We start from the raw sequence: 8487 nt of genomic DNA, 5'->3' as shown, positions 1-8487 counted from the left end.
TCTACGAATAAATTTCGAACACCGAGCGCGAAATTTCCAGAACCTATTTCGTATGTATTTTTAGAGCAATCATGAATACTTATTAAGGCGGAAACTTGGGCTAGTTGGAAAGCGTTTGGAATCATGTTTGCTAGCGCTTAGTGAACACACGGGACAAGAGCGTCTGTCCTGTGTTTTTGGGCTCTTGTCCCGTGTGTTCACTAAGCGCTAGCAAATATGATACCAAATTTATGAATAGAATTTAAAATACATTAAAGATAACCCGTCGTATATTACAAGCGCATCAATTGTCGTTAAAGGACCTCCTCAACCTTCAACAAGATTACTCTAAATTTGGAACAAACCCGAAAGACACGTTGATTGCTTCAGATTTTTCAAAGTGTGTTTCTTCTGCTGGTGTCGTCACCGCACCTTCTGAATGGAGAGCGTCATATTTAGAGGACAGGTCTCCCTCTTCCACACAGCAGAGCGCAGGTTTATTTCCTTCTATTGTACCCCACTGACTACGAATGCTGACACACAGAGGCACACTGCTGACGCATGAGAACAGGTTCTGCTTGGTGGGTCTTCTACTAGCTCAGTGCCGTCGTTGCCGCCGAGAGAAGTTGGTTCTTCTTCAGCAGGCGTCCTTAATTCAGTAGTGCCGACATGTGCAGGACCGACGTGTGAAGTAGCAATGCTTGGAGTGTCTACATGTCGAATGCCGAACTGTGCAATGCCAATCTGGGCAGCGTCGACTGGTGCCGTGCCGAAGTGCAAATCGCGACGACTGCAGCAGCAGCCGACCTGTGTACTGTCTTTTCTTGCTCAGGTGCCGTAACCACACGGCCTCTGCTCAAATAAGGCTCCATGTGGCGGGAAATATGGCGACGCTTGCTTTCAGGAATTATGTCCTCATAGCTGTCCATAAGTGGAGTTCCATCCAGGTCCTCTTCATCCGAAGTCACCAGTGTCTGCGGTGCTTGACGCTGCAGCTGGAGGTGCTGGCTGAGATAGTGACTCCTTGGGACCTCGCTGAGAGAGCCCGGGAACAGATGAATCGGCTGCAGTGGGCGAGTGCAGGCACCTGACAGCCTCTTGAACCAGGAACTCTGGCAGCAGCAGCGGATTGCGCATGGGGGAAGATGTCTGCCAGCTAACGGTACCGGTACCTTGTTTCCATCTATATCACGGTCGTCACTTCTGAGCTGCAAACTGGGATAAGGCTGCTGTGGCGTCGGCTGTGGAGAACGAACCGGAGTTGTAGTGCTGTCTTACAGATCACCGCCAGAGTGGTCGCTGTCAGTGTCCGTGGAAGTCGTGAACTGTCTGGATCGGCCACTGGACATTTCTGTCTCTTCTGAATGAGATGCCTCCACTTCGCCATTTGCCTGCTCCTCAGGATGAGACTGCATGGAGGTGCCTCCTAGCATCTGACCAGTGATGCCGAGGTCAGAGCTAGCTTCCGAACTGTTCGAATCTGATGTGGAAAATCTGAGCCTCCGCCCTGATGGATCTGCAGATATTCGCTGCACCTCCTCGTCGAGATCTATGGGCGTCGGACAAGTACCAACATGCTCTTTTTCGGAGCCCCTTTGAAGAACAACGAGCGTGGCAGTAAAAAGTGGCAGGTACACGAGTCGCCTTTTCAGGAGGGAGGCAGGTGCGCTTGTAGATCGGTCTGCCGCGGAGGTTGTCCGTTGAGGATGGCCCTCCCACAGTGTGACGGAAAGCGTCCACAAGATCGATACTGCATCCTCCTCCGGCCGGCTTTGCGGGGTATAGTAGCGCGCAACCGGAGTAGACATTAACGCACACGATTCACTCTCAGCCGTCTTTTCGGGAGCAAAAGGCATACCGGGTGGCTTTGAGGCGTCTGCAGCATCCACAGTGGCCCTCACTGCAGCCACCTGCGTTGCCAGGCGAGGCGTGATGCCCTTGTGCGGCACACGAGTTGGCACGAACCCCGGGTAGTGATCTGGTGTGGCAGGCTGCTTTCGCCTGCTTGCTGCTGGATTGAGCAGCGCTGCTGGCAGGGGCATCGATCGCACGAAGCTCTGCATGAGTTCCTGCGTGGTGGAAAAATTCTCGCGCATCTCGCGAAGGCATAAGTGCTGCATCCTACCCTCCCGAAACAGCTCCTGAAGGAAGCCGGTCAGCGGCAGGACGGCATGGGGTCGTACGCCCTGCAGGAAGTCCAGCACCACGTAGCAAATCCGGGTCGGCTCGGCCAGATCGCACAAGTTGACAAACTGCTCCTCCTCCGTGGAAAACGGCGGCACTTGCAGAAGTGGCTCCAGCTGTTCACAGGTTTCGCGCATATTCGATATTCTGGCGATTGCCATAATGCTACCCAGTAGCGGCACCAGGCTGGAAGGGTGACCGTGCCCGCTGGTCAGCTCAAGGGCGTCGATGATTGGAGAGTTCGCCAGCAGCACGTCCAGCTGCAGGACTATCTTCTTAGGCATGAAGGTCACTGCATGTGGCCGAGGCAGCGCAGGGCCAGCCGGTGCTAGCACTGAATCATTAGGCGCTCGGCTGGGCCCCAGAGGGCGCCCAGAAGCGGCCGCAGTTCAGCATTGACCTGTTGTTACCCCTGCAGCAGGATCTCCATCCCTTGCTCATGGTTGCCATGGACGAGGTGCCAGATATTCTGGACAAGACTGTGTACGTCAGTGCTCAGGAAAAATGTAGACGGGAAGCGCTTCAGCTTTTCCTTTACCGGTGGATAGTCGTGGATGGCGAAGACTGAGATGGGCAGTAGGAGGTAGTAGGTGACGACGTGCGGCGGCCAAGCATCGACACCACGTATAAGACGGATATCGGTGGCCCTGCGAATGCTTGGTGGCACGTAGCTCCCTCGCATGCGACTGCCGTAGCTGGCCGCATCTCCCAGGCCCGCCTCTACCAGCACGATGTGCTCCAGCAGTCTCCTGCCTCGGTCATTCCTGACGTGCTGTCACCAGGTCTCGAGGGTGGTGTACGGGTGGGCCAGGGAGCACATGCTCAGTTGGTCGGGCAGCACCGCGTACGGCACCAGAGAGAGGAGCACCGAGGCGTCGCCGAGCAGCAGACCCGCTACATCGTGTCACACTGCCAGCAGGCCTGGCTTGGTCATCTGCATGGCTCGAGCTTCCCCCACCAGCCGGTGCCAGAGGCGTTGATCCTCGAAGTGAGTCAGGATGCGCTGACCGGTCATCACCCCGTCGTGAGATGAGCAATCAGGAAGCGGCCCGTAAAGTCCAGTAGCAGCAACATCTCTTGATGTTCGGAGCGCGCGAGGAAGTCGAAGCGACACGAGCTCCGTGACAGAAAGGCTCGGGATCCGGATCGGCTCGAGAACCGAATAAAAAAACTATTTCTTTGTTTACACCAGATGTCCGCTGTGACACGGTCAACATCGAACTAGGCGAAACACTTTCACCTTGCTTCACCTTGCACACCCGTTGGCCAGAAGCAATCCCTGTCCCCGGTACTGCTGCCTCTGCTGTCGTGTCTGCTTTCATTTCTACCTTGGTGGCCCATTTTCGATGGGTGATGGTGGTGAAAACCACCATCACCATTTATTGGATGTCATTCTACAATCATCCTGGGCCTCGGCGGACAGTCCGAGTCGTCTCTCTTTGCTGAGCTCCTTCACCTCCTCGACGCGACTCGCCTGCGCACCACCGCGTACCACCCCGAGACGAATAGCCGAGTGGAACGCTTCCACCGCCACCCCTTGACTGCACTCACCACCCTCGCTACACCAGTGGAATGAGTTCAGCGCAATCAGCACATGAGGAACATCAGGAGTCCGCGTCTTGCAGCCTATCTGAGCCGCAGGTGTACGCCGGCGCGTGCCGCCTGGACACGAAGGGCCACAATGGCGCACCAAACTCTGCTAAAGCAATATTGACGGAAATTTCCGATGGGTTATAATAGTAGCCCTTAGCGAGAATGCTCGGACGAAAAAAGTTCGAAACATAAGTAAACACGCAAACGAAAGAATTTTAAGGCACACAACACAGAAGAGCGGCAAGTACATTGGTTCCTGCATCGCCCTGGTCTTCAGCCGCCTGTTTCTAACCCGGAAGGACAGAAGCTTGCTATCTGTTCTGTCAGGTTCCCTTGTTGTCAAAGTGTTTCATTTTATGTATGATTACCCAGTTCTTTTCGAGCACAGGACGGGAACAGAAGCAGAGACCTTGGGCATGAGTGACGTTGAGACCTTCAAGTAATGCCTGGTGCCATTGCAAGTGTCAATTGAGGTCCCCTTAGAAGGATTCTTTTGGCTTTTTGTCATACGGATTATGTTCTCCGAAAGCCGAACTGGCTGAAAATACCTGCAAGCAGCTGCTGCCATTTCATTCGGTCCTTTCCAAGTTGACTAAGAGAGCGATTGCCAGCCTGTTCGTGGGGAAAGTCATCTAGAAATCTTGCGCTCATTCCATGCAAGTAAGTATACTAGACCAGGTGGCTCGTCTTCACATGCATATTACCCTCCGGCATTATTTGCGTCTGTTATTGAACGCCTTTTGAAGGAGGAAAACCAAGAGGCGAATCCTATCAGCAGAGACGACGTAATGCAGCCTCGTGAGAGAGGGAGAGTGGTCGCTGCATACAAAACGTGTCACACCGACTTAAAGGCCTACTTGACCTAAAGTTTACTTCGGTTAATTTTGCGCTCAATATAGTGTGCATGTTATGAACTACAGTTATATTTAATATTAGGGCTGTGAGGTGTCTTGTATTTTATTTAGAAGCGTTCAAAAACCACTTTAGCAAACGACGCAGTCCCCTAGCGGTGTGCTGGATAACTAACAAGCCTGACCGGAAATGACGCACCATTGAGACACCGGCTCGCCAGTTTCAGGCGTTTTGAAGTGACTGAGCGCCCCTTGTAAGCCCTTTTTCTGGCGTGTTTCTGGCTGTTTTCATCGCAAAGCCCGATGGTCTCCGAGGAAAATTAACTACTGGCATCATGTCGACGCGGTGCGTGGCCGCGGAAAGGAATACGAGGAATGCGGAAAGCACCATGCATACCTCTCGGCCACTGCCCTTCACACCCATCTCGAAAGCTGGTGTCAACTCTTTGGAGCTCAGGTTTTAACGTGAACTATCCTCTCTTCAAAAAAGAGAATGGTGGGTGACTGGCGCTCGTGCCTTGCGCTAACCCCTTTTGTGGGTTGGGCTTCCTCCATAGACCTCCCCGGTCTACATCATGCATCAGAGCACGTACGTTTTTCTGGCCCGATCGGCAAATCATGTCACGAACCGAGAGGGCTATAATTGGAAAAAGAATGGCTTCGAGGCGTCTCTAATCGGGAGAATAAAGAGGACGGAGGACCGCCCGTCACAAGCTAGCTTAGCTGGCTCAGAAGCTAAAGTGGACTGCTTTGCCCCTCGAGCAACGCCCTTTTTATGTCACGTTGTTTACAATGGGCAGAAGTCTAAGGAGAAGTCTGCGTCGTCTGAAAAGGAATCAACATGCGCGCGTTTATTGCAGGTACAGCTCTGCCCCAAGTGCAGAAATGCCGTCGTGCATCGAGTGTATCTGCTGCCCCGAAAGTTCGCGGCCCGGGCTGAGAATCCTGGAGGGCCACACGAGTGTTACTGAAAACGTCGAATTTCTTACTGCGTCACGCCGTTCATACTTGAGGCCGATTACAGGAAGCTTCAGCATTATAATCCGAGGTGTGTCTCCAAGGTCTCAGAGAACTGAACGTAAGTTATTTGAATGATAATATTTTCAAAGGAAGACAGCATGTAATTTTGACAATATTTTCTGCATTATTACTCAATCGATGCAGATACGCTGCCGACCGGCAATCGGCGTGGTAGGCGTATACGGTCGACTGAGGTCCGGCAACCACGCCGTTCTGCCCAGCTGTGTGGTTTGAAAAGATTTGAAAAACTTTGCCGTCCATGCAGTACACGGGCTTTAAGTGATTCTAGGTATATAGAGTAATGAACGCAGCGCATAAGTCTTTGTTCACTTGAACCGGCATGTATTTTGCGCACAGTTGCTTGCTTGACCGAGGCGCGCAGAGATAAACCACCCCACCATCGGCACCGCATTGATGCCACTGTCCTCGAAGAGAAAAATAGATATTTATTTTGCAACAAAAATTGTGCTTCTGGCATATTCTTTCGCTTAACACAGCGCTTAATTCTCTAGAGCTCCCTTTTTAGACACCAAGTTGTTTTTATTGATTTACCTCGCGCTCACAGCTCCTGCACAGGCAGGAATACCTTCCGGCGGGGGAGAAAAATGACAAGGAAAAGTAGAAGGCCGGTCATTTTTTATCAAGATAACCACCATATTGCACGGACAGCAGCGCGCGCATCTGCTGTTGGCACGCGCGTGCCCGCTCAAAAAGGCCGAATTGATATTACAAGAACTTTTTCTACTTGGCCTCCATTTGAATATACCTCCGTCCTTCGAGATGTCCGAGTTTTGCACAAACTATATTCGAATACTGCCAGGCAAACAACGCTCACTAGCATTGCCGCGCGATCATCTTCTCTGAGGTTGAGCGAGGAGTTTTCTAGTCTACTAAACCAAATAAAACGTGTTTAAACTTTTTCTAGGGCATTTCATCCATTTTGAGATGTGTGGTTTTCATATATAACCAGTATTTATTGTACTAAGTGCTGCACGCGCTACGGGTACCAGCGCTTTGCACGAGCCGCCACGAGCTGACGCTCCGAACCTGTCTGAACTGTGGGTAGCATACCACGGGGGTGTACTCTGAAAAAACAACCTTTTTACGGCTTGTAAAATTTCTGTCAAATAGGCCTTTAAGAAAATTGAACGCCGTAGCAAAGTGAACATCGTGTTCTTGGCCCCTATGAACCTACGTACGCTGTGCGCGCGCGTACAGAGGGGGATGATGGGCGCCGGCAGTGTAACACGGCGCATCAGAACCCCTTCGTTGAGTGTGTAGGGGGTGTGGTGTGCTCCATTCGTCTTTCTTCAGGCAAGGTTTGCGTCGGCCAAACGGCAAGGTGCCCGAATGAGTGCCTGAAGGAACACGACTTCAGAACCCACAAGACAGGCACAGGGATTCTGGCGCTGCATCGTCGCGGTTGTAAACATGAAGACTGATTCCGGTATCGAAATAAAGGGAGAGCCGGCTCTTGCCGGCTGTTCCGTGGTCAGCAGACACTCGGACCAGGTAGTGCGGGAAATTGTGGAGGCTCCCGAGTTATCTAGGCTGCATGATAATTGTATTAGTGCGCCTTCCGTCACCCTGAGAAATGCAGAGTTGCATTTCTTGACGATGTGATAGGCCGTGGAACGGCCTTTACTGACTGATTTTTTTTGTTGAAAAGCAGCATATAAGCAGTTCTCTCACCTAATAAAACTCAATTGGAAGTCAGCGCTTGTGTGCCTACTTGTCTCTGTCCTCGTTTTTTGCTCCCTTGCGCTTCAGTTCGTCACAGAACTCCATCTATGCCGCACAATCACCTTAATACAAAACAAGAAAACTGACGAAAAGCGAAGTGGTTGTATCATGGCTTCCTCCATTGCCGTTGTTGACGTAATCGAATTAAATGAAACGCATTCCCTATGCGTATGCACGAGGACTGAATAACACTCTGTTGGATTTCTCGTCATCGTTACTTAGTTGGTGACGAGATACATGTTCTCAAAGCAGCATCAGCTGCTCTTTGCGACACGGCAGGTACTGAACATGTTTCATTTGAGAACCTTGAAAGCACAGATACAGACAACTCGGGAGGCAAGGGCACAACGGGAAGAGCTCATACGCGGACAAATAATTGCAAGGAAATGCTGACATCAAGCAAGTGATTTTTTGAAGACTGAGAACCGGCTGAGAACATGCCATGCACCTCCTTCTAGGCATGGCAGAACCGCAGGTTTCAAAGTATGGAGCTTGCATTTTGCGTGCTGCACGGCCTTCTGAAGTGCCCAGCACTATAAAACACTAGAAAACTACATTTTCCTGGGAGGTACTCATACCAGATTTCAGCGCACACCACCACACATGATCATCCGGTTTTGATTGAGCGTTATGCCTTTTATGTGATCTAATTCCTTTTTATTTTGTATACCTTACCATCGCTAACTACTTCTCCATCCAGCCGCAGCGTGCCATCAGTGTTTCCCGCATAAAAGCGCACGACTCACTCGGACATGTCAAGAGCCTCTGTGACTTTGCGCAACAAAGACGTGTCGAGTGAAGCTGCTATGGGCAAGCAACCACATACCATCGATAAGCTTGAAACATCATTCAACGTTAGACACTCCTGTTACGATAGCATTTAGGCTGTGGCCTCACAAAAAGTACCGGCTTGTCTGACACAAAATTATCTGATTGGTCGAGAGAGGTTACGTTACTTTGTGACGTCATGACCACCTAGCCCCCATAGCACCTGGCAACCTGCCTATCGTGTTGTGCGCTACCTTCCCCCCCCCCCCCCCCCCCCCCGTGCTCGTGGTAAGTGGATAGTCATTTAAATAAATTCAGATCAGTTGCCACCAGTCCACTGTGGCGCTGT

At 51.4% G+C, this 8487-nt stretch overlaps 1 pseudogene; it reads right to left on the bottom strand.

The window, feature by feature from the left end:
• Positions 1 to 689: 689 nt before the first annotated feature.
• Positions 690 to 7415, bottom strand: LOC149355686 (uncharacterized; annotated as a pseudogene).
• Between the last annotated feature and the right edge of the window lie 1072 nt (positions 7416 to 8487).

This window comes from Amblyomma mixtum, chromosome 3 (assembly GCF_055824585.1).
Source record: "Amblyomma mixtum isolate Tamu chromosome 3, ASM5582458v1, whole genome shotgun sequence".
NCBI lineage: Eukaryota > Metazoa > Arthropoda > Arachnida > Ixodida > Ixodidae > Amblyomma > Amblyomma mixtum.
The sequence above is the reverse complement of the archived record's forward strand: the minus strand, read 5'-3'. Positions and strand labels throughout refer to the sequence as shown.